The 23,797-nt window shown below is 40.0% G+C and overlaps 1 long non-coding RNA gene across 1 annotated transcript; it reads left to right on the top strand.

Annotated features, from left to right (window-relative positions):
- Positions 1-3,473: 3,473 nt before the first annotated feature.
- On the top strand, positions 3,474-22,054 carry LOC139178577 (uncharacterized). The gene is made up of 3 exons (XR_011562942.1): positions 3,474-3,866; positions 18,252-18,380; positions 19,441-22,054. It is a non-coding gene; the product is annotated as an uncharacterized lncRNA (long non-coding RNA).
- Positions 22,055-23,797: the final 1,743 nt, after the last annotated feature.

Genomic DNA, 23,797 nt, shown 5'->3' with positions numbered 1-23,797 from the left:
AAATGATTATGTCACACTTGTTTGAAGTACTCCAAAAGTCCATTTTTCACCACATAATCCTGGGGTCCCCAATTCCCTGCAACCAGCACTCACAGCAGGAGGGGAGCAGTTATCCTCCCCGAAACTGGTCCCTGGTGCCAAAAAGACTGGGGACCGCTGACCCAGTCTACAGGATAAAGTCCTAACTCCCCAGCAATTCAAGGCCTCCATAGTCTAATCCTAACCCCTTCCTAAATTTTTTCTGTCTGGGCATTCTGCCTCCTTTACCCCTAACATCGCAATAGGTACAAGTTTCGGGACTTTCCATGTAATCAGCCGCCTCTTCCTAGAATGTGCTCCCCTTCTTTCTTTGAAAAATGACAAGGATAAGACGCCTTCCCAAGCAGCCCCAGGCAGTTTTCAGGTTTTTCAAAGCTCCATTAAAATGCAAGATAAATCTCCAAGCAAGCCTTTCTGCCTCGCGAAAAGGTCAGGGTCGTCCAAGAATGAGCAAGAGCATTTCATACAGTTACACCCTTGAAACAAGAGAAAAGAAAACGCACTCTCCCAGGTCTGGTTGGCTGATTACGTCCCTTCCGGGACACAAAACCGGCTCGTCCAATCACCAGGAGGGAGGGCAACTCGAGGAGGATGCCAGGATCCAAGATGGCGCCATCCGGTAGTTTCCTCAGCCTCTTTCTGCGGGGCCACGCCCCTGCCGTACGCCGTTGCTTCTCGTCCAATCACTGAAAGGCGGATCAAAGCCGGCGCCAGCGAGAAACATGGCGACCGCAGAGCGTGGTAGAGCTCAGGTGTTTCGTGAGCGTGAAGTGTCTTGGAAACTATGTTTCCTTTTAAGCCGCGCGCCCTAGTACCTATTTGTGACAAGAAGTGAATGTTAAAGGCGAGGCGGGCGCCCTGCTTCGGGTTTCAGTTTGAGGCTGAGAGCATAGGAGCACGCTGGTCCTGGATCTAGGCCACGGATTGCGGGGGTGGGCAGCAGCTGACCTCTTCCCCCCAGTTTCCACAATACCCGCGAATGTCAATGTGGCCAGAGCTGTCTACCTGTACAGCTTCAGCTGAGTAAATGTCTCTCGAGTTTTTTTATTCCCCTCAGTCATGAGGGATGGAAGCATCAGTTTAGGAGAGGAAAATATTTGGGACTAAAAAGAGGAAAAGAAAATCTAAGTCTGTTCCAAGAAGTGAAGTAAAAGCCACCGAGTACCATGACAACCTTGTTCCTGTACCCTTTCTGGGATATGAACTCATCCCAATTATAGTGAAACTGGCATGGTAGACAGTATGCTTACCTGGCATATTATATTTAGGGATGAAAAATGCATATTACAGTCAAGTGAAAAAACTATACCACCTAACAGTTGAGAATTATGTTGTATTTGGTGGCTTTTCTGAGGACTTAAGATTGGAAGATTGCCTCTCAGATCTCTCTGAGGGACTACTGAAGAGGTAAAGGAGGAGCCAGGATACACAGGAGTTTTGTAATAACACCTGTGAAGTTCATGAATTTAGTGCTTTTTTATGTGTGGGAAAATGCAAGAGTGTGGGCTGTTTGAAATTATCTCTTTGATAATGGGCTCCCATCGTGTCTCAGACCATGGAGAATCTGCCTGCAATGTGGAAGACCGGGTTCGATCCTTGGGTTGGAAAGATCCTCTGGAGAAGGGAATGGCACCCCTCTCTAGTATTCTTACCTGGAAAATTCTGTGGGTAGAGGAACCTGGTGGGCTGCAAGTCCATGGACTGCAAAGAATTGGACATGACTGAGCAATAATTTAGCTATTATAGCTATAGTGTATTATAGCTGTAGTCCTTCTAGGGCTGTCTAGAAACAATATGGTGTTCTTTTTTCCGTTGTGATTGCCCTCTGGGTGCATAGTTGGGGTGGTTACAGTAATTGATGGCTGCAACATCCTTTGTTACTGATATAGCAGCATTTTTCATTCACACAACTGTTTAAAATTTTTTCGTGTTTGAACCCTGGAAGCTGAACAAGACAGGATCCAAGCCCCATCAACCTAAGACCACCTGGAATAAACCCGTAGTACAGCAAAGTCAAATCTCTTGATAAAATTATAATGAAGGACACTGCACACCAGAGACGTTATGGGACATATAACTGAGTGAAAGAATGAGGTAGGGTTATAGGATTGTGGGGATATGAAGTTTAGATGAAATGCACATGAAATACTGCTTTGACAAAGCAGAGCAGAATTTTCTAAAGTGATCAACATCAGCCCTAAGACAACAAAACGGACCCATGATCCTGTTTTTATTAAAATGTTGTCCAGAAGCACCCTTTCTGAAGCTTTATCCCTGAAAAGTAAATTGAAATTGTTTCATTCTTACTGATAAAATGTAAAGCACAAGGTTTTCCAGAGGCTTTAATTTTAGACAACAAAGTTTCTCAATGAGAGAGCTGCTGCTGCTGCTAAGTCACTTCAGTCATGTCCAGTGAGAGAGCAGTAGTCACTTAAAGAAGAAAGTTAACATGACTCTTCACAGATGTAGCATTCATTTGCAGAAATATTGTTTTCCTATTTACTTTATTTCTATCTGATTTTCCTGCACAGTGAATAGTCATGCAGATTTTACTTTCTGAGACAGAGCTAATTTTTAATTAACAGAAATGTTGATGATATACAGGAAGATATCCTGAGGGTTTCATCCATGGGGAAGTTTTAAATCTTTGTGTTGCAAAACAGGAGGTAAACTCACAAACCACAGGAAATTACACACCCATGGATGAATAAAATGTCCATCATGAGGAGGACATTGGCTTATTAAATCACAAGAACCTAAGTAGTATCAAATGAAGCTTACTTACTAACCCAGTGGTTCCTCACTTCTGACTTCCAGTTCACAAAGAAACTAACAGGCTCTGAAGTGGGTCAGGACTCTTGGGCTGTAATGCCCAGTTTTGTTTTGTTTTTTAGTACTACAAGTTCCTCCAATACTCCAAATGTCTGGATGGAGTATTTTTGGTCTGTCTGTTCTGTTTAACAACCAAGGAGGTAGTATTGGTTTCTGTGCCACTACAGACTGCTCCAGTGTCAAGAAATTACTTGGGAAAATATGGTGATTGATAGATCAAGGGGGTTGGCATTTGCAAACTATTATACATAGAATGGATAAATAATAAGCTCCTACTGTATAGCACAGGGAACTACATTCAATATCCTGTGGTAAGCTATAGTCTATAATGATATATATATATTCCTTCATTTATACTATATTTTAGTATAGTGTATGTATATGTCATAGTTTACCACAGGATATTGAAAAAATATATGTATTCTTTTTCATTATAGTTTGCTACAGTAGGACCTTACTATTATACATACACACACGCACACACACACACACACACACGTGTAACTGAATTGCTTTGCTGTGCAGCAGAAATTAACACTAAATCAACTATACTTCAGTAAAATAAATTTCAAAAAAATACTTGGGAAACATATCAGATCTATACTTGGGGAAACATCAGAACATAGTAAGGCCACAGCAAAGCTGGAGGCTTTTGTTGCCCCTGAGTATTAGAAGTTTAGACCATTAAACTCACTTTCTGTGGGAGATAGAATATTCTGTCACATAGAAGGCTCACTAACACCAGGATTAAATATGCACTCTCATGTTATATTACAGGATTGGACCCAGTATTGAAAGAGAACATTAGCTATGTACTGCACAGTGCTCTGGGAATAACTGAATAAATACAGAATGAACCGATAAGCTAATAAGCCTTCAAATCCAGAACAAGCTCCTGGAGCAGGTAAAAGCAGCTGAATTCTTGAGTGTGATCAAAATCTCTTCCAAAGAAAATCTTCCCCTCTTTGTGTGCTGTTTTTACCAGAGTAAGGAAGGTAAGTGGAGTTTTGTTAATATCTAATTGACTTTGTAGAGGCTGTTGACATGACAGAATTTCCCAACCTAATATTTCTTGTAGAGAATAGCAGCCTGGGGTTTCGCAAAGGAATTACTGTGGGGTTTTGATGATCAGAGGGTGATCTCGTTCTTGGCTTCTAAGCTACAGAAGCTGGACTCAGCTATTATTTGGTCCTGTGCAGTGGAGACAGTCACCAATTTGGTCATGTACCACTAAAAGCATTCTCAAAGCACTTTGCATCTCACCTAGGTTTGATGCAGGCATCCTTGAATGAATGGGGTGAGTACTGGGAGGAGGAAGAGAAGTGGGACATTGTGATTTATAAGGAAAATATTTATTTTGTCATTCAGATGGCTAAAACTTGGAATTTCCTAAATGTTGAGAGTGATAAAGGTGTCTTTTTTTTTTTTTAACTCAGCTGTATTTGTTACAGCTTTTAAAGGTGTCTCTTGTTATGTTAATAAGGTGACTTTTAAAAGTAGTATGGGAGCCGGTTGCCTGGAGAACCAACTCTGTGATTAGAGGGTTGGAACTTTCAGTTCCATCCTTTGATTTTCAGGAAGAGGGGAAAAGGGTCTGAGATTGAATTAGTTGCCATTGTTTCCTATGCCAGCATTAATAAACAACCTTCTTCATTATGGTCACTATTTTAGCCACTATACCCGTCTGTGGGCTTTCCTAGTGGCTCAGTTGGTAAAGAATCTGCCTGCAATGCAGGAGACCCAGGTTTGATCCCTGGGTCAGGAAGATCACCTGGAGAAGGAAATGGCAACCCACTCCAGTACTCTTGCCTGGAGAATTCCATGGACAGAGAAGCGGGACAGGCTGCAGTTCATGGAATTGCAAAGAGTTGGACACGACTTTGTGACTAACTTTCACTTTTTCTCATACCTGTCCATGTCCCACCTGATGGTGGAAAGGATCAGAATCTGTCAGAGGCATTCTGGAAGGAAGCAAGAGCTTTGGCTGCCCCTAACGGGTATTCCTCAGGACACCTAATATGCATAAGGTCTTGAATGACTTTGACCTATATTTACACTGACCAGTTCAGTTCACTTCGGTTGCTCAGTCATGTCCAACTCTTTGCGACCCCATGGACTGAAGCACACCAGGCCTCCCTGTCCATCACCAACTCCTGGAGTTTACTCAAACTCATGTCTGTTGAGTCGGTGATGCCATCCAACTGTCTCATCCTCTGTCATCTCATTCTCCTGACTTCAATCTTGTCCAGCATCAGGGTCTTTTCAAATAAGTCAGCTCTTTGCATCAGGTGGCCAAAATATTGGAGTTTCAGCTTCAGCATCAGTCCGTCCAATGATTATTCAGGACTGCTTTCCTTTCGGATGGACTGGTTGGATCTCCTTGCTGTCCAAGGGACTCTCAAGAGTTTTCTCCAACACCACAGTTCAAAAGAATCAGTTCTTTGGCGCTCAGCTTTCTTTATAGTCCAACTCTCACATCCATACATGACTACTGGAAAAACCAGAGCTTTGACTAGACATATTTTTGTTGGCAAAGTAATGTCTCTGCTTTTTAATATGTTGTCTAGGTTGGTCATAACTTTTCTTCTGAGGAGCAAGCGTCTTTTAATTACATGGATGCAGTCACCATCTGCAGTGATTTTGGAGCCCAAGAAAATAAAGTCTGTTTCTACTGTTTCCCCATCTATTTGCCATGAAGTAATGGGACCAGATGCCACGATCTTAGTTTTCTGAATGTTGAATTTTAAGCCAACTTTTTCACTCTCCTCTTTAACTTTCATCAAAAGGCTCTTTAGTTCTTCTTTGCTTTCTGCCATCAGGGTGGTGTCATCTGCATATCTGAGGTTATTGATATTTCTCCTGGCAATCTTGATTCCAGTTTGTGCTTCCTCCAGCCCAGCATTTCACATGATGTACTCTACATATAAGTAAGTAAGCAGGGTGACAATATACAACCTTGAAGTATTCCTTTCGATTTAGAAACAGTCTGTTGTTCCATGTCCAGTTCTAATTGTTGCTTCTTGACCTGCATACAGATTTCTCAGGAGGCAGGTCAGGTGGTCTGGTATTCCCATCTCTTGAAGAATTTTCCGCAGTTTGTTGTGATCCACACATTGAAAAAGCAAGAGAGTGCCAGAAAAACATTTACTTCTGCTTCATGGACACTGACAGTGGCTGGAATGTTTTCTGAGTTGCTGAACTATATGAGTACTTGAAACTTGCCTCAGGGCAAATGTGTCTGCTGAGCATGTTTCTGAGATTTGCTCTCTGTTTTATAAGATAGTTTTAGGAAATTCCCTGTGGTCTAGTGGTTAGCTAGAACTCGGCACTTTCACTACGGTGGCTGAGTTCAATCCCTGGTCAGAGATCTAAAATCTCACAAGCTGCATGGCGCAACCAGAAGAAAAAAATTTGTTTTAAAAAGAATTTCCAGTGCAAATGGAGTTTGTACTTGTACCAGAGGAAGTAGTGTTACCAGCAAAATGGCAATACCTTTGTTCTTACGCTCTCAAAGAAAATAATTCAATCAACAGACTTAGCGCAGTTTTAAACAGCCGGAGTTTTAGTTTTAAAAAAGCAAAAGTATGCTTTCAGAAAAGGAGAGCAGGCCAAATGGAAACCAGAAGCAGGACTACATTGGATAGTGTTGAGTTTTTTACAGTGGTGATCCCTCCCTGTGTCCTGTGTTATTTAACAAGTTGATTGACAGCTTTTGGTTATATAACTTTTCTCTTAGTGTGCAGGCGCTTACCCATAAGCACCCAAGTAAGACCCATTTGCAAAGAAATAGAGGAAAACAATAGAATAGGAAAGACTAGAGATCTCTTCAAGAAAATTACAGATACCAAGGGAACATTTCATGCAAAAATGGGCACAATAAAGGACAGAAATGGTATGGACCTAACAGAAGCAGAAGATACTAAGAAGAGGTGACAAGAATACACAGAAGAACTATACAAATATGACCCAGATAACCACATGGTGTGATCACTAACCTAGAGCCAGACATCCTGGAATGCAAAGTCAAATGGGCCTTAGGATGCATCACTATGAACAAACCTAGTGGAGGTGATGGAACTCCAGCTGAGCTATTTCAAATCCTAAAAGATGATGCTATTGAAATGCTGCACTCAATATGCCAGTAAATTTGGAAGGCTCAGCAGTGGCCACAGGACTGGAAAAAGTCAGTTTTCATTCAAAGAAAAGCAATGCCAAAGAATGTTCAAACTACTGCACATTGCACTCATCCCACACGCTAGCAAAGTAATGCTCAAAATTCTCCAAGCGAGGCTTCAGTAGCATGTAAACTGAGAACTTTCACATGTTCAAGCTGGATTTAGAAAAGGCAGAGGAACCAGAGATCAAATTGCCAACATCCACTGGATCATTGAAAAAGCCAAGAGAATTTTAGAAAAACATCTACTTCTGCTCATTGACTACGCTAAAGCCTTTGAGTGTGCAGATCACAACAGACTGTAAAATTCTTCAAGAGATGGGAATACCAGACCACCTTACCTGCCTCCTGAGAAATCTGTATGCAGGTCAAGAAGCAACAATTAGAACTGGACATGGAACAATGAACTGGTTCCAGATTGGGAAAGGAGTACGTCAGGTTGTATTTTATTACCCTGCTTATTTAACTTATATGCAGAGTACATCATGAGAAATGCTGGGCTGAATGAAGCACAAGCTGGAATCAAGATTGCTGGGAGAAATATCAATAACCTCAGATACGAAGATGACACCACCCTCATGGTATAAAGTGAAGAAGAGCTTAAGAGCCTCTTGATGAAAGTGAAAGAGGAGAGTGAAAAAGTTGACTTAAAACTCAACATTCAAAAAATGAAGATCATGGCATCCGGTCCTATCACTTCATGGCAAATAGATGGGGAAACAATGGAAACAGTGACAGACTTTATTTTCTTGGGCTTCAAAATCACTGCAGATGGTGACTGCAGCCATGAAATTGAAAGACGCTTGCTCCTTGGAAGAAAATTTATAACAAACTTAGACAGCATATTAAAAAGCAGAGACATCACTTTACGGACAAAAGTCCATATAATCAAAGCTATGGTTTTTCGAATTATCATGTATGGATGTGAGAGTTGGACTGTAAAGAAAGCTGAGCACTGAAGAATTGATGCTTTTGAACTATGGTGTTGGAGAAGACTCTTGAAAGTTCCTTGGACAATAAGGAGATCAAACCAGTCAATTCTAAAGAAAATCAATCCTGAATATTCATTGGAAGGATTGATGCTGAAGTTTAAGCTCAAATATTTTGGCAATCTGATGTGAAGAGCCAACTCATTGGAAAAGGTTCTGATGCAGGGAAAGACTGAGGGCAGAAGAAGAAGTAGGCCACAGATGATGAGATAGTTAGCATCACAGACTCAATGGACAAGAATTTGAGCAAACTGGGAGATTGTGAAGGACAAGGAAGCCTGGCGTGCTATGGTCCACGGGGTCACAAAGAGTCGGACATGACTTAGTGATTGAAAAACAACAAAAGTAGAGGGTTGGTTGGGATACTACAACAAGGCTGGTGCTCCTACATCAGTGGACAGGGTCACGTCTGAAAAAGTAAAAGGACAGAGGCACATGGGATGGCCTTCAGCTCCACTAAACTTTATTTACCAAAACAGGCAGTAGCTAGAATTGACCATCCTTTGCCAACCCGTTTGTGTAGATAAAGTCCTTAATCTATCACAGAATCCATCTTCAGTTAGTCTCTGTAATAATGTACTCAATATTTAAGTGTGTGGTAGGTGGATGTTCTAAGAGCTGTGGGCTTCCTTGTCTTCAGGTAAACAAAAAAGAGGCCAGATTCTTGCTGGATGCTGGATGGGAGGATTAGCAAACTAGTAGGAAGTCTTCCTTGATTTTGTGTTATGCAAATGAGGACCTTTGAGGACTGGTTTTAGAATTCTTTTGACTTTAAAATCTTTTCCTTTTCTTCATTCCTTTGTTTCCCCCCTCCTTTTTTTTTTAATTGAAATATAGTTTGATTTACAATGTTGTGTTGATTTCTGCTGTACAGCAAAGTGGTTTTGTTATACATACATGTACATTCTTCTTAAAATATTCTTTTCCATTATGGCTTATCATAGGATATTGAATATAATTCTCTGTGCTATACAGTAGGACCTTGTTGTTTATTCATTCTGTATATAATTGCTTACATCTGCTAACCCCAGCATCCACTCTGTCACTCCCAACTCCCATCCCCTTGGCAACCACAAGTCTATTGTCTATGTCCATGAGTCTGTTTCTGTTTCATAGACAGGTTCCTTTGTGTAACATTTTTAGATTCCATAAATAAGTGATATCATATGATATTTGTCTTTCTCTGTATGGCTTACTTCACTTAGTATGGTAATCTCTAGATGCTTCCATGTGCTGCAAATGGGATTATTTTTTTATGGCTGAGTAGTGTTCCATTGTATATATGTACCACATCTTCTTTATCCCTTCATCTCTCCATGAACATATAGATTGTTTCCATGTTTTGGCTATAGTGAATAGTGCTACTGTGAACATATGGGTACATGTATCTTTTTGGCTTAGAGTTTTGTCTGGATATATGCCCAGGAGTGGGATTGCTGGATCATATGATAATTCTGTTTTTGGTTTTCTGAGGAACCTCCATACTGTTTTCCATAGTGACTTTACCAAGTTACATTCCCACCAACAGTGTAGGAGGATTCCCTTTGTTCCACATCATCCCCAGCATTTGTTATTTGTAGAGTTTTTAATGATGATCATTTTGACTGTATGGATCATAATAAACTGTGGAAAATTCTGAAAGAGATGGGAATACCAGACCACCTGATCTGCCTCTTGAGAAGCCTATATGCAGGTCAGGAAGCAACAGTTAGAACTGGACATGGAACAACAGACTGGTTCCAAATAGGAAAAGAAGTACGTCAAGGCTGTATATTGTCACCCTGCTTATTTAACTTCTATGCAGAATACATCATGAGAAACGTTGGGCTAGATGAAGCACAAGCTGGAATCAAGATTGCTGGGAGAAATATCAATAACCTCAGATATGCAGATGACACCACCCTCGTGGCAGAAAGTGAAGAATAACTAAAAAGCCTCTTGATGAAAGTGAAAGAGGAGAGTGAAAAAGTTGGCTTAAAAATCAACATTCAGAAAACTAAGATCATGGCATCCGGTCCCATCACTTCATGGGAAACAGATGGGGAAACAGTGGAAACAGTGGCTGACTTTATTTTCTTGGGCTCCAAAATCACTGCAGATGGTGATTGCAGCTGTGAAATTAAAAGACGTTTACTCCTTGGAAGGAAAGTTATGACCAACCTAGACAGCATATTAAAAAGCAGAGACATTACTTTGTCAACAAAGGTCTGTCTAGTCAAGGCTATGGTTTTTCCAGTAGTCAGGTATGGATGTGAGAGTTGGATTATAAAGAAAGCTGAGCACTGAAGAATTGGTGCTTTTGAACTGTGGTGTTGGAGAAGACTCTTGAGAGTCCCTTGGACTGCAAGGAGATCCAACCAGTCCATGCTAAAGGGGATCAGTCCTGGGTATTCATTGGAAGGACTGATGTTGAAGCTGAAACTCCAATACTTTGGCCACCTGATGCAAAGAGCTGACTCATTTGAAAAGACTCTGATGTTGGGAAAGATTGAAGGCAGGAGGAGAAGGGGACAACAGAGGATGAGATGGTTAGATGGCATCACTGACTCAATGGACCTAAGTTTGGGTAAACTCTGGGAGTTGGTGATGGACAGGGAGGCCTGGTGTGCTGTGGTTCATGGGGTCGCAAAGAGTCGGACATGACTGAGTGACTGAACATAACTGATTCTGACCAATGTGACCCCATTCCTTTGTCTTTTCACTACTTTCTAAGGGTTTGATGAAATGGCATCTTCTAACCTTCTAGTTAGTTTTTAATGTCTGTTATTAGGTTATTAATTTTTAAGAGTTATTTCTTCTTAATCCCACCTGCATTAAAAAAAATTGTTGCTATCTCATAGAAGCAATATCTTCTATTATCTCTCTTGGATATTAATCAAAACTTCCTTTTAAAAATGTATTTCTTTTTTAATTGAAGGATAATTGCTTTACAGAATTTTGTTGTTTTCTGTCAAACCTCAACATGAATCAGCCATAGGTACACATATATGCCCGCCCCAGGACCTCCCTCTCATCTCTCTCCCCATCCCACCCTCTAAGTTGATTCAGACCCCCTGTTTGAGTTCCCTGAGACATACAGCAAATTCCCATTGGCTATCTATTTTATATATGGTAGTGTAAGTTTGCACATTACTCTCTCCATACATCTTACCCTCTCCTCCCCTCTCCCTATGTCCATAGGTCTGTTTATGTCTGTTTCTCCATTGCTGCCCTGAAAATAAACTCTTTGGTACCATCTTTCTAGATTCTATATATGTGTGTTAGTATTCAATATTTATCTTTTTCTTTCTGACTTACTTCACTCTGTATAATAGGCTCTAGGTTCATCCACCTCATTAGAACTGACTCAAATGCATTTCTTTTTATGGCTGAGTAATTTTCCATTGTGTATATGTAACACAACTTCTTTATCCATCTGTCTGTCAATGGACATCTAGGTTGCTTCCATGTTCTAGCTATTGTAAATAGTGCTGCAATGAACATTGGGGTACATGTGTCTTTTTCAATTTGGTTTCCTCAGGATATATGCCTGTGCCAGGGACCAGCCCCAGCTGATCCAGGGTATTCGAAGGAGAGACGGCCTAGGCGACTATTTATATGCTAATTAGAGATATAAAGAATAGAAGAATGAGGATAGCTCAGTAGGAAAATTCAGTGGAGAAAAGAGGCTGAGTAGCTTGGTTTACGCGGGAGACCAATAAAACTTCAAGACAAGAAGTTTGCACCACTTACGTAGGCTGCAGGCGCCCTCTCGAATAGCGGAAGGTGCCTCACCCTAGACACCTTCTCGAGTGGGTCTTAGAAGCCCAGGCATAATTAGTAAGCGTGGTGGGTTCCACGCTCCAGATGGAGACTTCAGCCAGAACGTGAAAAGAATGACATGGGGAGACCAAGCGCTGGTGAGCAAGGCCCGTAGCTTTATTTTCAACAGGGGCTTATATACCCTAAGTTACACATAGAGGATAATAGGGGATGCAAAGTCAGCAGTCTTTGATTCTTATCAAAACCCAGGGTTTCTTTCCTGCAAATTTATCGTATACAAATGGTTTAGGTGATTTACATCATCTTCTGGCCAGAAGGCTTATTAACATTTTATGACTCTTGACAAGGACTTATCAACAAAGACTTATTTTCTCTAAGAGTAATTATTTTAAGGTTTGGCGCCATCTTCCAAAGATAAAATTGCATTCCTATAGGGTGGATGTGTAATGGGTTTACAACAAAGGAAAGAATTTATTACCTTAAGGGTCTAAAGTTACTAACACCAAGGCCACTACTTATTTTTTCTATATACCAACTATATTAATTAATACATATTCAAGGATACAATTCAGGGGATGTGAAAACTTGGCAGCAAGCATTGGCTCATCAATGAAATCCTTTACTAGTCTTATTCTGACAGTTTCTAACTCTCTGAGAGGCTCTAAGCTATTTGAATATCTTAAGCTTCCCGTGCCTCTGGAGGCTGGGAGACTGTAACCAATCGTATGCATAGCTGCAGGAGTCCGGGTAAACTTGTCAGGCGAGTTAGAGAGCCATCTGAGGGGTTTGGATTTAAACACTCCTGATTGCCCAGGAACTTTATTAATTGGAGCTGTAAGTTAAATCTTTGACAGAGAGAGCGAGATGGTGGTAGGGGACAGCCCCCAGTAAAGTCAGAGGTGAGAGCACAAAGCAATAAAGTAGGCAGACTCTGGTTTTTTGGGGGAAGATACTCGAGAATATCCAGGGAGACTTCTGAGGCTCGATCCCGCCTTTGCCTATGCCGAGCCTCCTTCCTCATGACCTTTGTCACGAGCGGAATGTCTCTCGCCGGCTCCCGGCATGCCTGTGAGTGGGATTGCTGGGTCATATGGTGGTTTTATTCCTACTTTTTAAAGGAATCTCTATACTGTCTTCCATAATGGCTGTATCAATTTATGTTCCCACCAATAGTGCAAGAGGGCTCCCTCTTCTCCACACCCTCTCCAGCAGTTTTTGTTTGTAGACTTTTTTTTTTTTTTTTTGGTAGACTTTCTGATGATGGCCATTCTGATTGGTGTGAGGTGATATTGTAGTTTTGATTTGCATTTCTCTAATAATGAGCAGTGTTGAGCATCTTTTCATGTGTTTGTTAGCCATCTGTATGTTTTCCACACTTTTTGATTGGGTTGTTTGTTTTTCTGGTATTGAGTGGTATAAGCTCAATAAATGGATACAGCCATTATGGAAGACAGTATGGAGATTTCTTAAAAAACTAGGAATAAAACCACCATATGAGCCAGCAATGCCACTCCTAGGCATATACCCTGAGGAAACCAAAATTGAAAAAGACACATGTACCACAATGTTCATTGCAGCACTATTTACAATAGCTAGAACATGGAAGCAACCTAGATGTCCATTGACAGATGAACAATAGATGTCTGAGATATCCACTGACAGTATATTTTGGAAATTAATCCTTTGTCAGTTGTTTCATTTGCCATTATTTTCTCCCATTCTGAGGGCTGTCTTTTCACCTTGCTTATAGTTTGCTTTGCTATGCAAAAGCTTTTAAGTTTAACCAGACAGGTCCCATTTGTATACTTTTGTTTTTATTTCCATTACTCTAGGAGGTGAGTCATAAACGATCTTGCTTTGATTTATGTCATAGAGTATTCTGCCTATGTTTTCCTCTAAGAGTTTTATAGTTTCTGGTCTTACATTTAGGTCTTTAATTGATTTTGAATTTCTCTTCATATATGGTGTTAGGAAGTGTATAATTTCATTCTTTTGCATGTAGCTATCCAGTTTTCCCAGCAGCACTTATTGAAAAGACTGTCCTTGCCCCATTGTATATTCTTGCCTCCTTTGTCAAAAACAAGGTATCTCTGGGCTTTCTATCTTGTTCCATTGGTCTATATTTCTGTTTTTGTGCCAGTACCATACAGTCTTGATGACTGTAGCTTTGTAGTATAGTCTGAAGTCAGGAAGGTTGATTCCTCCAGCTCCATTCTTCTTTCTCAAGACTGCTTTCGCTATTTGGAGTCTTTTGTTTTCCCATATGAATTGTGAAATTTTTTTGTTCTAGTTCTGTGAAAAATGCCATTGGTAATTTGATAGGGATCGCATTGAATCTTTAGATTGCATTTGGTAGTATAGTCATTTTTCACAATATTGATTCTTCCTGCCCAGGAACATGGAATATCTCTCCATCTGTTTATGTCATCTTTGCTTTCTTTCCTCAGTGTCTTATAATTTTCTGTATACAGTTCTTTTGTCTCCTTATGTAGGTTTATTCCCAGATATTTTATTCTTTTGGTGCAGTAGTAAAGGATTGATTCCGTAATTTCTCTTTCTGATTTTTCATTGTTAGTATATAGGAATGCAAGTGATTTCTGTGTATTGATTTTGTATCCTATGACTTTGCTAAATTCACTGATTAGCTCTAGTAATTTTCTGATAGTATCTTTAGGGTTTTCTATGTAAAGTATCATGTCATCTGCAAACAGTGAGTGTTTTGCTTCTTCTCTTCCAATTTGAATTCCTTTCATTTACTTTTCTTCTCTGATTGCTGTAGATAAGACTTCCAAAACTACATTGAATAATAGTGTTGAGAGTGGATACCCTTGTCTTCTTCCTGATCTTAGGGGGAATGCTTTCAGTTTTTCACCATTGAGAATAATGTTTGCTGTGGGCTTATCATATATGGCCTTTACTATGTTGAGGTAAGTCCCTTTTATGCCCATTTTTTGAAGAGGTTTAATCATAAATGGGTGCTGAATTTTGTCAAAGGCTTTTTCTGCATCTATTGAGATGATCATATGGTTTTTATCTTTCAGTTTATTAATATGTTGTATCACACTGATTGATTGATTTGCATATATTGAAGAATCCTTGCATCCCTGAAATAAACTGAGCTTGATCATAGTGTATGAGTTTTTTAATATGTTGTTGAATTCTGTTTGCTAGAATTTTGTTGAGGATTCTTGCATCCATGTTCATCAGTGATATGGGCCTGTAGTTTTAACTAAATTAATTAATCAAAACTTCCTTTAAAAAATTTTTTTTCTTCTCTGTGGATAGTTTCTGTTTTTTCCAATTCACTTTTTCCTATTGATTTGTTTTGTTCTTTACCCTTATATTCCAGCTAATAGATGTCAGTTGGCAGGATATTAGATATATAAATCTGGAGTGAAGGAAAGAGGTCAGAGAATATGAAGTTTGTCTACCTTATTGTGACTATGTGACTATGAAATGATATAATGATATAATTTGTTTAGCACAAAGCCGGGAATATAATTAGAATTCAAATGTTAGATGTTACTTTTACTATTTAGTGATTGCATGCAGCACATGGGTGAACATAATTAATTTAACCATTCTTTTATTGTTATGAAGAACTAAAGTGTCTCTTCAGTTCAGTTCAGTTCAGTCACTCAGTCATGTCCAACCTTTGTGACCCCATGAATCGCAGCACGCCAGGCCTCCCTGTCCATCACCAGCTCCCGGAGTTCACCCAAACTCATGTCCATCGAGTCAGTGATGCCATCTAGCCATCTCATCCTCTGTCGTCCCCTTCTTCTCCTGCCCCCAATCCTTCCCAGCATCAGGGTCTTTTCCAATGAGTCAACTCTTTGCATGAGGTGGCCAAAGTACTGGAGTTTCAGCTTCAACATCAGTCCTTCCAATGAACACCCAGGACTGATCTCCTTCAGAATGGACTGGTTGGATCTCCTTGCAGTCCAAGGGACTCTCAAGAGTCTTCTCCAACACCACTGTTCAAAAGCATCAATTCTTCGGCGCTCAGCCTTCTTCACAGTCCAACTCTCAGATCCATACATGACCACTGGAAAAACCATAGCCTTGACTAGACGGACCTTTGTTGGCAAAGTAATGTCTCTGCTTTTTAATATGCTGTCTAGGTTGGTCATAACTTTCCTTCCAAGGAGTAAGTGTTTTTTAATTTCATGGCTACAGTCACCATCTGCAGTGATTTTGGAGCCCCCCCAAAATAAAGTCTGACACTGTTTCCAAAGTGTCTCTTAGTGAAAGTGAAAAAGGAGAGTGAAAAAGTTGGCTTAAAACTCAACATTCAGAAAACTAAGATCATGGCATCCAGTCCCATCACTTCATGGCAAATAGATGGGGAAACAATGGAAACAGTGACAGACTTCATTTTCTTGGGCTCCAAAATCACTGCAGATGGTGACTGCAGCCATGAAATTAAAAGATGCTTACTCCTTGGAAGAAAAGTTATGACAAACCTAGATAGCATATTACTTTGCCAACAAAAGTCTGTCTAGTCAAAGCTTTGGTTTTTCCAGTAGTCATGTATGGATGTGAGAGTTAGACTGTAAAGAAAGCTGAGAGCTGAAGAATTGATGGTTTTGAACTGTGATGTTGGAGAAGACTCTTGAGAGTTCCTTGGGCAGCAAGGAGATCCAACCAGTCCATCCTAAAGGAAATCAGTCCCAAATATTCATTGGACAGACTGATGCTGAAGCTGAAACTCCAATACTTTGGCCACCTGATGTGAAGAACTGACTCATTTGAAAAGACCCTGATGCTGGGCAAGATTGAAGTCAGGAGGATAAGGGGATGACAGAGAATGAGATGGTTGGATGGCATTCCCGACTCAATGGACATGAGTCTGAGCAAGCTCTGGGAGATGGTGAAGGACAGGGAAGCCTGGCGTGCTTCAGTCCATGGGGTCGCAAAGAGTCGGACACGACTGAGTGACTGAACTGATCTTACTGTTATAAGTACTGGACAATTTTTCTCACTTTTTACTATTGTATAAACAGGAATGAACACCTTCTTGAAAACAGCTTTATTCATATATTTAAAATATTTTTTAATGGAAAATTACAAAAGTAGAGAATGTGATATAATGAATTCCTATGTACCCATCAGATCAGATCAGATCAGTCGCTCAGTCGTGTCCGACTCTTTGCCACCCCATGAATCACAGCACGCCAGGCCTCCCTGTCCGTCACCAACTCCTGGAGTTCACTGAGACTCACGTCTATCGAGTCAGTGATGCCATCCAGCCATCTCATCCTCGGTCGTCCCCTTCTTCTCCTGCCCCCAATCCCTCCCAGCATCAGAGTCTTTTCCAGTGAGTCAACTCTTCGCACGAGGTGGCCAAAGTACTGGAGTTTCAGCTTTAGCATCATTCCTTCCAAATAAATCCCAGGGCTGATCTCCTTCAGAATGGACTGGTTGGATCTCCTTGCAGTCCAAGGGACTCTCAAGAGTCTTCTCCAACACCACAGTTCAAAAGCATCAATTCTTCGGCGCTCAGCCTTCTTCACAGTCCAACTCTCACATCCATACATGACCACAGGAAAAACCATAGCCTTGACTAGACGGACCTTTGTTGGCAAAGTAATGTCTCTGCTTTTTAATATGCTGTCTAGGTTGATCATAACTTTCCTTCCAAGGAGTAAGCATCTTTTAATTTCATGGCTGCAGTCACCATCTGTAGTAATTTTGGAGCCCAGAAAAATAAAGTCTGACACTGTTTCCACTGTTTCCCCGTCTATTTCCCATGAAGTGGTGGGACCGGATGCCATGATCTTCGTTTTCTGAATGTTGAGCTTTAAGCCAACTTTTTCACTCTCCACTTTCACTTTCATCAAGAGGCTTTTGAGTTCCTCTTCACTTTCTGCCATAAGGGTGGTGTCATCTGCATATCTGAGGTTATTGATATTTCTCCCGGCAATCTTGATTCCAGCTTGTGTTTCTTTCAGTCCAGCGTTTCTCATGATGTACTCTGCATAGAAGTTAAATAAACAGGGTGACAATATACAGCCTTGACGAACTCCTTTTCCTATTTGGAACCAGTCTGTTGTTCCATGTCCAGTTCTAACTGTTGCTTCCTGACCTGCATACAAATTTCTCAAGAGGCAGATCAGGTGGTCTGGTATTCCCATCTCTTGAAGAATTTTCCACAGTTTATTGTGATCCACACAGTCAAAGGCTTTGGCATAGTCAATAAAGCAGAAATAGATGTTTTTCTGGAACTCTCTTGCTTTTTCCATGATCCAGCAGATGTTGGCAATTTGATCTCTGGTTCCTCTGCCTTTTCTAAAACCAGCTTGAACATCAGGAAGTTCACGGTTCACATATTGCTGAAGCCTGGCTTGGAGAATTTTGAGCATTACTTTACTAGCGTGTTTTAATAATTACCCATTTATGGTCAATCATTCAAACATATTTATGTTTAATGCAAAATTTTGTTTTATTAATAGGAATACAGTCATCCCTTGGTATCCATGGAGGATTGGTTCCAGGATCTACATAGATACCAAAATCTGCAAAGGCTCAATACCTTATATAAAACGACTTACTGTTTACATGTAACCTACACACATCTTCCTGTATGTATACTTTAAGTTATCCCTAGATTACTTATAATACATAATACAATATAAAAGCTATATAAATAGTTATAAATACAGTTGACCTGGGTTTGAACTGCAAGCATCCATTTATATTCAGATTTTTTTAATAGTAAATACTGCAATACTACATGATCCATAGTTGGTTGAATCTATAACTGGTGACCTTGAATATAGAAGACTCATGGATATGGAGGGCCAGCTCTTTCTGTTTTTGCTGTTCAGAGAGTTGGGATCCCTAACCGTAGTGTTGTTGAAGGGCCAACTGGGTCAACTGCTCTAAATAGTTTATAGCATATGGCAAATTCAAGTTTTTTCCTTTTGGAACTTTCTAGAATTTTGTTTTCCCTGGATATTTTTGATCTGAGATTGGTTGAATCCGAAGAATGTGAAGCCTGCAGATATGTCGGACTGATGGTATATAGACTCTATACCAGTGCTGTCCAATAGAAACATAATGTAAACCACAAGTACTAATACAAGCCACCTTTATAATTAAAAATGTTACTTAAATGTGATTTAAACTTTTCTAGTCATCCATGTCACAAAGAGAAAAGAAATAGGTGAAATTAATTTTAATGATACATTTTCTTTTTTTCAATATATCCAAAATATTATTTTAATAGATGTCCCATATGCAAGTTATAATGACATATTTCACTTTTTCTTTTTGACATTAAGTCTTCAAAATCCAGTGTGTATTATACATTTACAGCACACTATAATGGGACTATGTACATAGTGGCTTTCATATGAGAAAATATAAATATACCCACTAAATATGATTATTCTGAAGCAAGTTTTAGACATTGTATCAGTATATTCATAAGCAGTTCAGTTTGTATTACTACTAATAGTATTCACATTAAAATTTTTCCTTAGTATAAATTTCTAGAAATTAGATTGTTGGATTGCTCATTTAAAATCTTGCAGCCTATTACCAATAATTTTCCAGAAAGTTGACACCAATTTACACACCATCAGGAGTGCTTGATGGGGCCCACATCACTCCATACAGTGTATTTTTATTCCTGACTAGGTTTCTGAAATCCAGAGAAAGGCAATGAGACTTTCATCCTGAAGAAAGGTCAAGTTCTAAGATGATTCGGAGGTGAGTTTTAGGCAGATAAGAACAAAGCAACAAAACCAGGGGCCTCTTGGAATATTACTTTGTTTTTCTTTTCTTTTTTTAAGGAAAGAATGGGGCAAAGGAAAAAAGATAGTGGGGAGGTAGAAATAAAACAGACAGACTCTGGGTAAAGATGTCTGATAGAACACCAACATCTAATTGTGTTCCTTCCTCACACTCCAGTAAAAGTACAATGAGGCTCTGCCTAGATACTTGGCAGTCCTTGTTTATCATCTCATTTTTGAGCGTGGGTGTTGGTGAATAGGATGAAAAGCTGATGTAAGTTCTAAGTTCTTGACTCAAGTTTCACTACAGAGTGATCTGACTGGGGAACTCCAAATGTCAGCACATTTTGTCCTTTTTCCTGGGCTGTTTGGGTTTCCCATAATGGAAAACTTTTCCAAAGTCCTGTCTAGAGGGAGAGTTACACAGAACCCGAGGGATGGACTTGAGATCTAAACAGTGTGTGTGCTCTGTCTGGTTCTCTAAATCCTGCTGTTCTGGGTATGATACCTCCAACTTCAGCTGTGACTTGTGCTGTCCAGTCCTCTGCCTGTGTTGGGGAGAGATAATCATTCTTTAGCAGAGTAGGAGAAGGGATTAGGGAGCTACATTCTTAAACAGCTTTAAACTGTTTTAATCTTGTAACCATCTTTATTTTATATCCACGAACTCAGCTTCCAGCTGTACATGATACCATGAACCCCTGAACTTTTTAAAGATGCTACTGTTTAAACAGGTTGATTCTCAATTTCCTCATTGAGTTAGGATTAGGCTTTCTTGGATAGCTAAGCCATTAACCCTGGTCCATCAGCTTTTCAGGTGCCAAAGCTGTTGTTGCCATTTTCTTTCCTCCTCTTTTCCATACTTGTGGATTTGTGCTGGTGCAATGTAGAGTTAACTCTCTCTGATGCATTCACTGCTCAGTTAATGGCAACTCCATATTTCTAGTTCCTTAGGCTAAAATTTTAGAATAATAATAATCCTAGACTCCTCCTCTCTCTCACCCCGCATATTAATAAATGCAACAGCAAATCTTGGTGCTCTGACTATTGCTCAGCGTCTCTAGCACTACCAGCCTGGTCCTCGCCACTAGCATTTTTTGTCTGTAGGTTTCTAACTGACTACCAGTTGATTTTCCTGTTTCTGCCCTTGCCCCTTTTGCTTTATTTTTATCACTGCAGCTAGAGAGCAAACCCTCTAAACCAGAAGCCAGATGCCCCTCCTTTGTTTAAAACCACCTAATGACTCTGTCTTGCACAGTCTGTTTCCTGTTAACTCTCTGACCCCATTTCCCACGTCTTCTAGTTATTTGTTCTCCTCCAATCACTCTAGCTTCTTTCTGGACCTTGAATGCCTCCTACTTGCATATGCTATTTCCTTTGCTTAGTGTGCTCTTCTACCAAATACTTTCAAATGGCTGACTCCTTCACTTCCTTCAAGTCTTTGTTCAAATGTCATCAGACAAGACTTTGCTGACTTGTGTGAAGTAGCAATCCCTGCACTCCCTATCCCGTTACTATGTCTCATTTTTCTCTGGATTAGTTGTAATCCCCTGAGCAATATGCACTTAATGTCTGTTTCCTCCAGTAATGTCAGTTCCATGAGAGCAGAGACTTTGTCTTTTTTTTTAATTGGTGTAGCCACAGCATCAAGAACAGGATCTGGTTCAAAACAACAAAATTCTATAAAGCAATTATCTTTCAATAAAAAAAAAAAAAAAGAACAGGATCTGGTTCAGAGGATACTCACAGTATTAGCTGAATGAATGGATGACTATATTAAAAGAAACTGAGGTATAGAGAGCACCTAAGAAGTGTAGACCAGGGTCACTCAGCAGCGAATAGAAGAACCGGGATTCAAACCAGGTTTGTGTGATGTCAGTGCCTGAATTATTAATCCTTTTGTTTGATATTTGGGAAGAATTTTTAATGAGGTATGAAAGTGCTAATGAAATAAGTAATGAAATGCTATAAAAGAAGTAGATATAAAGTTGTAACTCCAGTATGATCTTAACTATGTGAAAAAATGTAGAGAAAAATATCCAGAAATAAAAATACCAAATATAAAGCAGTGGGTTTCTGAGTGATTTAAAGTATATTTTAAAACTCTCTTATTGTAGAAAATTGTGAGATACACAAAGCAGACAGAACTATAGCAAACCTCCATGTACCCATCACCCAGCCTCAAGGACAATCAAACCACAGGCCAGTCCTATTCCGTCTGCATTCTCCCTTCTGTGTTGTTTTGAATCAGTTCACAAATGTGATGGTCAGTTTTACGTGTCACCGTGGCTAGGTTACAGTCCTGTGTTATTTATTAATCTAAAGTGACTAAAACCATAATCAGTTGTTTTTAAGTATGGGAAATTATCCTAGGTAATCTAGCTGAGGCTGTCCTGTGGGTTTCTGACTCTCCTCGATAACCCCTACAGTCACATCAGTTACTAACAAAAGCAATTTCTCGTGAAATTGAAATTGTATGTATCAGTGTATCTCCTACTTGTTCTATTTCATGGGTTAAATCCTAACTGCTATAATAGACGTATCAGTTCATCTTAAATGGTTTAAAAAGTTTCTAAATGGTGATTCTTTTTTCTTTCACTTTTTATTGGAATATAGCTGTTTTACAATGTTGTATTAGTTTCTGCTGTACACCAAAGTAAATCAGTTATATGTATACATATATTCTCTCTTTTTAAGATTTCCTTCCCATTTAGGTCACCACAGATTATTGAGTAGAGTTCCCTGTGCTATGGAGGTTCTCACTGGTTATCTATCGTGTACGTAGAAATGTATATATGTCAATCCCAATCTCCCAATTCCTCCAACTCCTCTTTCCCCTTGATAACTATAAGTTTGTTCTCTACATTGTGACTCTCTTTCTGCTTTGCAAATAAGTTTATCTGTATCATTTTTCTATATTCCACATATAAGTGATATTATAGGATATTTGTTTTTCTTTTTCCAACTTACTTCACTCTTTTTGACAATCTCTGTGTGCGTGCTAAGTCGTTTCAGTCATGTCTGATTCTGTGTGACCCTGTGGACTGTAGTTTGCCAAGCTCCTCTGTGGAGCTTGGGGATTGTCCAGGCAAGATTGTCCAGGAATGGGTTGCCATGCCCTCCTCCAGGGGATCTTCCCCACTTAGGGATCGAATCTGAGTCTCATGTCTCCTACATTGGCAGGCAGGAGCTAGCTTCACTAGCGCCACCTGCGAAGTCCATGACAATCTCTAGGTCCTTCCATATCTCTGCAAATGGCACTATTTCCTTCCTTTTTATGGCAGAGTAATATTCTATTCTATATGTGTACTGCGTCTTTATCCATTTGCCTCTGTCAGTGGACATTTAGGTTGCTTGACATGAGTCCTTGCTATTGTAAATCGTGCTGCAATGAACACTGGAGTACATGTGTCTCTTGAATTACAGTTTTCCCTGGGTATAGCCCAGGAGTGTGATTGCTGGGTCATATTTTTAATTGTTTAAGGAACCTCCATACTCTTTTCCATAGTGGCTTTATTAGTTTACCTTCCCATCAGTGTAAGAGGGTTCCCTTTTCTTCACACCCTCTCCAGCATTTATTGTTTGTAGATTTTTTCGATGATGGCCATTCTGACTGGTGTGAGGTGATACTTCACTGCAGTTTCTTTTTTCATTGTAGTTTTGATTTGCATTTTGGTAATAATTAATGATGTTGAGTCGGAGAAAGCAATGGCACCCCACTCCAGTACTCTTGCCTGGAAAATCCCATGGACGGAGGAGCCTGGTAGTCTGCAGTCCATGGGGTCGCTAGGAGTTGGACATGACTGTGTAACTTTTAAGTAGACACCCTGAGCGACTTCACTTTCACTTTTCACTTTCATGCATTGGAAAAGGAAATGGCAAGCCACTCCAGTGTTCTTGCCTGGAGAATCCCAGGGACAGGGGAGCCTGGTGGGCTGCTGTCTCTGGGGTCGCACAGAGTCGGACACGACTGAAGCGACTTAGCAGCAGCAGCAGCAGCAGTGATGTTGAGTATCTTTTCATGTGTTTGTTGGCCATCTATATATCTTATTTGGTGAAATGTCTATTTAAGTCTTTTGCCCATTTTTTAATTGTGTTGTTTTTTTGATATTGAGCTGTCTGAGCTGTTTGTATATAAATCTGTTGTCAATTGTTTCATTAGCAAATATTTTATCCAATTCTTAGGGTTGTCTTTTCATTTGTTTATGGTTTCCTTTGCTGTGCAAAAGATTTTGAGTTTGATTAGGTCCCGTTTGTTTATT

The sequence above is a fragment of the Bos indicus genome, chromosome 22 (genome assembly GCF_029378745.1).
Source record: "Bos indicus isolate NIAB-ARS_2022 breed Sahiwal x Tharparkar chromosome 22, NIAB-ARS_B.indTharparkar_mat_pri_1.0, whole genome shotgun sequence".
In the NCBI taxonomy this organism is placed as follows: Eukaryota; Metazoa; Chordata; class Mammalia; order Artiodactyla; family Bovidae; genus Bos; species Bos indicus.
The sequence above is the reverse complement of the archived record's forward strand: the minus strand, read 5'-3'. Positions and strand labels throughout refer to the sequence as shown.